The sequence below is a fragment of the Bubalus kerabau genome, chromosome 14 (assembly GCF_029407905.1).
Source record: "Bubalus kerabau isolate K-KA32 ecotype Philippines breed swamp buffalo chromosome 14, PCC_UOA_SB_1v2, whole genome shotgun sequence".
NCBI lineage: Eukaryota > Metazoa > Chordata > Mammalia > Artiodactyla > Bovidae > Bubalus > Bubalus kerabau.
In genome coordinates this window covers 43,698,846-43,705,880 of record NC_073637.1, presented here as the reverse complement: position 1 = coordinate 43,705,880, position 7,035 = coordinate 43,698,846, and positions in this window count along the sequence as shown.

Sequence of the window (7,035 nt, the reverse complement as noted above, 5' to 3'; positions counted from 1 at the left end):
GTTTGGACCCAGTGTGTTCTGTGGATGTGTGCATGCATGCATATGTGTATGTGTGTGCATGCCAAATATATGTAGCTTTAGCATTTTCTGAAGACTTCATATTAATATCACATTGGTAATTGTTAGGTTGAGCCATCATATATGATTTACTCTAAATATCTGCCTTTCCTCTTTGTTTTTCTTTTTGATGGACAAGCCAATTCCCTTCTTTTTTTAAATTTATTTATTTTAATTGGAGGCTAATTACTTTACAATATTGTAGTGGTAATTTTGCCATACATTGACATGAATCAGCCATGGGATTACATGTGTTCCCCATCCTGAACCCCCCTCCCACCTGCTTCCCCATCCCATCCCTCTGGGTCATCCCAGTGCACCAGCTCTGAGCACTCTGTCTCATACATCGAACCTGGACGGGCGATCTAAAGCAAGGTGTTGGGTTGTTTCAAGCTAGTCTGAGATCCCTGTTATTTTGTCAAGAGATTGCAAGCAGATCAGGGATCTACTGTCGTAAGGTGTGAATCACTCATTTTGAATGTTTATCACACTTGGATATTCTAATTTGATTATTCACTGGGTTAAGTCATTAATGATCTTTATAACAAGTTTTCACTTATTTTCTTCATTATTTTAGAGACCAAAGAGATTTGGTTTGTTTTATGACATCAGATTATGGGACTTCCCAGGTGGTGCTAGTGGTAAAGAACCCGCCTGTCAATGCCGGAGACAGAGGGACGCTGGTTTGATCCCAGGCTCAGGAAGATCCCCTGGAGGAGGGCATGGCAACCCATTCCGGTATTCTTTCCTGGAGAACCCCATGGGCAGAGGAGCCTGGTGGGTCACAGTCCATCGGGTTGCAAAGAGTGGGACACGACTGAAGTGACAGCACACATAGCACATGATGTCAAATTATGTTCATTTTCATATTATTTTTCCCATTTGCATAGCCTTTTTTCATTTCAGGAAAGCAGTTATTTCAGGTAATAGTTTCAGTTTCTATCACCATGAATTTCTAGATTTTTTACATAGATTTAAATTCTTCTCAATAAAGTTGCAATTATACTTTATTTTCCTCTGTTATGTACAAGCTTATAACTTTTTAACTTTTGTGAATGGAATGATAACTATAAAGTTTGGAGAACTCAGCTCTGTTCTGAAATGAGGAGGATGTTATAAAATGAGTAGTGTATATGGCAACCTGTAGCTGTGTCTAAATTACAGTAGGTTGCAATAATTATATCATGGAAAGAATAGTGTTTTATACTTGTAAGTCATCCTAAATGCTGAATAAACGTTAATAATGGAAGGCAGTTTAGGGCAGTGGTTAACAATCTGTCTTGGAATCAGACTGACCTAGTATTTGAATCCCTCCTCTGACATTAACTACATTTTGGACAAGTCATTTAACCTCTGTACAACTAAGGTTGTTCAACTATTCTAAAATATGACAATAAAGTCTCAAAAGATAATTATCTAATTTAATTTAAAGTACTTAAAGTGCTTAACATTCAACTGGATGTGAATTGGTGGGGTTGCATGACAAACATTCAGTGGTGTTGATCATGTTAATGAGGAAGATGACACTGAAGAGGATTTTGATTGAAGCAGAAAGCATTATACTGGAGATGTTGATAAGCTAGACTGGCTTCATTTTCCTTTTTCCCACATTAGGCAAACAAGAGTCTTGCCGATCTAGTAAAGTATATTGGGATGGAAACATTTCTCCTCTGTGGCTCTAAATATATGGCAAATCTGCAGCAGAGAGCAAAGATAAAGATGAATTAGAAGTCAGAGTTTTAGAGTGCAAAAAAACGTCAGCTGGTAAGGAGGTAGAGTGTAGGACAGACTGTTTAAAAACAGGTATCAAAGTCAACAATCTAAGCAAAGGATATGAGCATAAGGAAGGCAAAGGGTTAAGTGTTAGATTGCTTTTAGAATTCCTATTATAACTTAAATGTGAATATGGAATGTATTTTCAGGCAAAAATGGACAGTTCCAGCTTGTTAAAGAGATACTGCCTTTTTAAGACTTCAACACGAAGACGTGCCTAGCACAGTGCCTGTTGTGTGTGCCCCGTCATTCAGTTGTATCCTGCTCTTTGCGACCCTGTAGCCTGTAGCCTGCCAGGCTCTTCTGTCCATGGGATTCTTCAGGCAAGAACACTGGAGTGGATTGCCGTGCCCTCCTCCAGGGGATCTTCCCAACCCAGGGATCATACTAGTGTCTCCTGCATTGGCAGGCAGGTTCTTTACCACTAACACCACCTGGAAAGCCCACAGTGCCTGTTGCATAATGATTAACAGTTAATATAAATTTGCTGATTAGCTATTATTTAACAAAAATAATTGAGAATATAAAATACAGTGCAAAGAAAATGGGAATTATGTTTATGACAAGGAAAAGAATAAAAAGTATTATCAAGTATTATGTTTTAATAATGTGACACTAAACTTGGTTGTTGATGCCAATATGTTTTCATGTTTTTTGGTTTTATTTCATGTTATTTTATTATTTATTTACTCTATTTTTTAAGTACTTGATTTATTTTTATGCTCTACTTATTTGAATGCTGCTGTTGCCAAGTCGCTTCAGTCGTGTCCGACTCTGTGTGACCCCATGGACTGCAGCATACCAGGCTTCTCCGTCCATGGGATTCTCCAGGCAAGAACACTGGAGTGGGTTGCCATTTCCTTCTCCAATGCATGAAAGTGGAAAGTGAAAGTGAAGTCGCTCAGTCGTGTCTGACGCTTAGCGACCCCATGGACTGCAGCCTTCCAGGCTCCTCCGTCCATGGGATTTTCCGGGCAACAGCACTGGAGTGGGGTGCCATTCTTCTTCTTATGGAGAGACTATGAATTATGAAAACAATTCTAAAAAGGGATTTTTAAATTTTCAAAAGGAATTTTCGGCTTGTTTCAGATTGTAACTGCTTGAATCTCTCACATCCAGTTGGCCTTTGTGGCAGACAGAACCTAAGGTCACACCTCTCCAATGACCTCTGCCATCTGGTATTCATAAATCCCCTAGTGAGGATGGTGTCTGTGACTTACTTCTAAGCAAGTGAATATTGGAAACTTGAGGTTTTGTCACTCCCATGATTTTGTTATGGGATGTAAGACTTCACTTTGCTAGTAAATTTCTTCTTTTTCTCTTGTATATTTGAAGAAGCAAACTGCCGTGTTGTGAAATGCTTATGTAAATATCATATGGCTTGTAATATGGGTGGTCTCTAGAATTTAAGAGTGGTCTCTGGCTGATAAGCAATAAAGAAGTCATACAGCTGCAAGGAAATCAACTCTGCCAACAAAACTTGCTCCTAGTCAAGTGCAGCTTTGGTTGTAACCTTGATAGACTCGGAGCCGTGGGCTCACTAATCCATGCATGGAATCTTGGTCCATAAAAATTGTGAGACAAAAGCTCTGCTTTAAGCTGCTAAATTTGTGCTAATTTTTATGTAGCATAGAAATGAATAGGCTTTTCATAATTTCAACATGTATCATTTTATTTACGGAAATTTTTCTTGTATCAGAGTTTAAAAATATGATTACTCTACCACTGTCCCCCGTCCCCACCAAGATCTCCAATTGTGCATGTGTTAGATCTTCCTTGGTTAATCTTTAGACTATTTTCTTTTTGACCATTTAAATTTATTTTTTTAAATTCTTATTGTCTTATAATTTTTATTCTATCCTTTCTAATTAGTTTGCCTTAAAATTTATTCGTTTTTGGGTCTCAGAACTTGATATATATTTTTGCACTTTTTTCTTCTTTTTTTCCTCCCAAGTCATTTATCTCTCACTTTATTATTTCTTTTCATCTATTTGTAATATTAGTTCTTGAATTTTTGATTTGAGATGTTTTAATATTTTCCCAAAAGATTTTTTTGATGATACATGACCCAAGTGGAAGGATTGTGTTTCTTCTACATCATCATTCACTTTTTTTACTTGAGAAGGGGAGATGTTATTAGTTGAAGTGTTTGGATTTTCATTTTCCATATAGCTGATTGTTAGAAGTATGTGTTGACTCCATAATTTAATTAAACATATTTTAAGATTATTTCATGCTATAAAATTTAAAAAGAACTTGATTTTAAAAATCAGAAAGATTCATTTAGTATAATTTGGTTTCTTGTTGCTTTTGAAGAAATTTCTCACTACTGGAGCAACGTGATTTTTTTTTAATATGAAAAAATAACTAAATTCTCATGCACTGTTTCTTAAGCATTGTAATTTGTCTGGTATGAAAAAAAATAACTGACTAAATTCTTATCAATGTAAAGGCTTGTTCTGATCCTCGTCTTTGTGTAAAAAAAAAGAAAGAATGAATGAATGAAACCCCTTGGCAACAGTTAATGAGTGTCAAGGAAACAGGTGAATAAAAAACTAACAATAAAGACTAGAATATCCACTTCAATAGAAAATTCCATTAATTGATCATTCAGTCCAGTTCAGTTGCTCAGTTGTGTCCAACTCTTTGCGACCCCATGAATTGCAGCACTCCAGGCCTCCCTGTCCATCACCAACTCCCAGAGTTTACCCAAACCCATGTCCAAAGAGTTGGTGATGTCATCCAGCCATCTTATCCTCTGTCGTCCCCTTCTCCTCCTGCCCCCAATGCCTCCCAGCATCAGATTTTTCCAATGAGTCAACTCTTCACATGAGGTGGCCAAAGTATTGGAGTTTCAGCTTTAGCATCAGTCCTTCCAATGAACACGCAGGACTGATGTCCTTTAGAATGGACTTGTTGGATCTCCTTGCAGTCCAAGGGACTCTCAAGAGTCTTCTCCAACACCACAGTTCAAAAGCATCAATTCTTGGGCACTCAGCTTTCTTCACTCTCACATCCATACATGACTACTGGAAAAACCATAGCCTTGACTAGGTGGACCTTTGTTGGCAAAGTAATGTCTCTGCTTTTGAATATGCTATCTAGGTTGGTCATAACTTTCCTTCCAAGGAGTAAGCATCTTTTAATTTCATGGCTGCAATCACCATCTGCAGTGATTTTGGAGCCCCCCAAAATTAGGTCTGACACTGTTTCCACTGTTTCCCCATCTATTTCCCATGAAGTGATGGGACCAGATGCCATGATCTTCATTTTCTGAATGTTGAGCTTTAAGCCAACTTTTTCACTCTCCTCTTTCACTTTCATCAAGAGGCTTTTTAGTTCCTCTTCACTTTCTGCCATAAGGGTGGTGTCATCTGCATATCTGAGGTTATTAATAGTTGTCCTGGCAATCTTGATTCCAGCTTGTGCTTCTTCCAGCCCAGCATTTCTCATGATGTACTCTGCATAGAAGTTAAATAAGCAGGGTGACAGTATACAGCCTCGACATACTCCTTTTCCTATTTGGAATCAGTCTGTTGTTCCATGTGCAGTTCTAACTTTTGCTTCCTGACTTGCATACAGATTTCTCAAGAGGCAGGTCAGGTGGTCTGGTATTCCCATCTCTTTCAGAATTTTCCACAGTTTATTGTGATCCACACAGTCAAAGGCTTTGGCATAGTCAATAAAGCTAAATAGATGTTTTTCTGGAACTCTCTTGCTTTTTCAATGATCCAGCAGATGTTGGCAATTTGATTTCTAATTCCTCTGCATTTTCTAAAACCAGCTTGAACATCTGGAAGTTCATGGTTCACGTATTGCTGAAGCCTGGCTTGGAGAATTTTGAGCATTACTTTACTAGCGTGTAAGTTGAGTGCAATTGTGCAGTAGTTTGAGCATTCTTTGGCATGGCCTTTCTTTGGGATTAGAATGAAAACTGACATTTTCCAGTCCTGTGGCCACTGCTGAGTTTTCCAAATTTGCTGGCATATTGAGTGCAGCAGTTTCACAGCATCGTCTTTTAGGATTTGAAATAGCTCAACTGGAAGTCCATCACCTCCACTAGCTTTGCTCGTAGTGATGCTTTCTAAAGCCCACTTGACTTCACATTCTAGGATGTCTGGCTCTAGGTGAGTGATCACACCATCGTGATTACTTGATATTAAAAACCTGGGTGGACAAAGAAGGGCTCAGTAGAAACTTCCTTTGTCAAGCATGTATTCCTTGTCCAATTTAAATGCTAGCATCCTCTAGAATACTTTCACTTTCTGGTGAATCTGAATTCTAATATTCTTGTTAATCCTAGAGTAGAAATATTTTTCTTTAATAGAAAGACTTCTTTTGTAAAGCAAGGAGAATGAGAGGCAAAATTTAATTCAAAACATCCAGTAATGGACCATAATTTCAGTGGCTTGTTAACAGGCATAGTATGCTAGGATGTGTCTTTATAATCTTAGTATTATCTAAAATTACTTCTAACTAAAAACTAAATAGTAAAATTGCTTTTATTTTATTTAAGCATGTTAGTGTTTGATTAATTTAGAGAGAATTTATATATTTGTTTTCCTATTTAAATCTTAGATATCTTATGTAGAAGAATTTGAAAATATTGGCAATTTTAATTATATGAGACTTTTGTATTCAATTCATTTACTGTGAACATGTTTATCATGTTTTCTGAACAACATGAACTCAATTAATGGAAGTTTAGTGTTTTGAACCACTTTTAGAGTAAGGAAGAATTTTGGTTAAAGGAAAATTCCACTATTTCATCTTTTTGATTCCTACATTACTTTATAACCATGATTCATTTTGGGAAATAAATGCAAACTTCACTTTTCCTTCTCTATGAAGCTGTTCCTTTTATATCCCATCTTATTCTTTCCCCTTTAGCTCCTATCCATTATAGTTGGTTTTTGGAAATGACTCTGAAATATTGAAGAAATTTAGTGGCTTTGTAAATTACGCACAGAAATATAAAACAGTGAATAAAATTCAAACTCTGCATAATTGGTTTGGTCCAAATGTACTAATATATGTTAATTATTCATTAACAAACATTAATATATGTGTGTACATCTCTGTGTTTATATATATGGTTATAATTTTCAAAATTAGCAGACAGTATTTAAACTGGCCTTTAAAAAAACTATTATTTTTATTAATTAGTTGCAGCATGTAGGATATGGTTCCTCAACCAGGGTTTGA